Genomic DNA, 1303 nt, shown 5'->3' on the forward strand with positions numbered 1-1303 from the left:
AGGTTGGAGCTACTTTCTAGGAAAGGGAAATAATCTTAAGGGCGCTATGTGGCTGCATTTCAGTAATTTTTTTTTTTTTTTTGACAGTGCTTGAATCCAACAATGAATGGTGCTTCTTTCTGAGTTCATTCCTTTTTATACGCATGCAGGGTATTGGGTAGGGTTCAAAGCAAAGGCTAAGAAAAAGGAGAGAGAAATTTCAGCAGAGGTAGGCAGCATCTCTGCGAGGTGCTGCGGCTCCTGAGAGCCGCTCGCAAGCATTTATGAAGCGACACGCAGATAATTCAGGGACAATTTCCTCCCCTTTTATTATTCATCTTGGACTTCGAAACTCGACGGGTTTTGATACCTAACACACGTATGCTCGATATTTTGGGGCTGAAGGAAAAAAAATACATGAAAGTAGGGGGGAGAAGGGAGAGGGTGATGCCGAGAAATTAGGCATTGATCCGGGTTTGATCGAGTCTGGGAGCTTCCACCAGCAATAAGCAGGCAAACACTCCCAAAACAGAGACAAACACACGCTCTCAGCTCCACTGATTATGTTAAAAAGGAGGGAAATAAAAGGTGGACGGGTGAAAAAAGGAAAAAAAAAAAAAAGAAAAAGCGAAGGGGAAAAAAAAGGCAATAAGCTGTATGTTCCCTCGAATCTGTGGTGCTGTAAAGAAATCAGTTTCCGTATAAATGATTGTATTTGGGTGGGTGCTTTTCCGACTTATTTGTTGAGTAAATCTCTCTCACCGCGCTGAAGGCGAATCCCTGTTGATAAATCCATCATTACCGTTTGGATACAGGGAGACAGCAGCGCCACTAAATTTATCTTACATTTGTAGCGCTTTAATAGACATTTATTAAATGCTTTCAGAGAGAGACATGGGGCGCCTGATTACATCCTAGTTATAGACAGAACATAAAGACACACGTTAACAGCAATTTAGAAGAAGGAGGAGGAAAAAAAGAATAAAGAAAAGAAAACAAAAGAAAAGGCAAAGTTTGGGAGTGAAGCTGCTGGGAAGCAGGCAGCGTGCTCCTCTCCGTATGGCCGCTAAATACCAGCTTTTTTTCTCCTGCATTTCTGGGAATATTAATCGTGGCCTAGAGATGTGTATGCGTGTCTCCATGTAGAGTACGAGCCACGCACTCGCACCCGCAGATGCGCGCGTACGGATCAAACAAGGCGACGCAGATTTCTGTTCCATTCCCCAACACACAAGAATACAGGAGAGCATTTACAATAGATTCATCACCCTCTTCCACACTCGCCCTCCACCCCCTTACCCCTCTTACACCCCCTCCCAGCACA

The sequence above is a fragment of the Geospiza fortis genome, unplaced genomic scaffold (genome assembly GCF_000277835.1).
Source record: "Geospiza fortis unplaced genomic scaffold, GeoFor_1.0 scaffold330, whole genome shotgun sequence".
NCBI lineage: Eukaryota > Metazoa > Chordata > Aves > Passeriformes > Thraupidae > Geospiza > Geospiza fortis.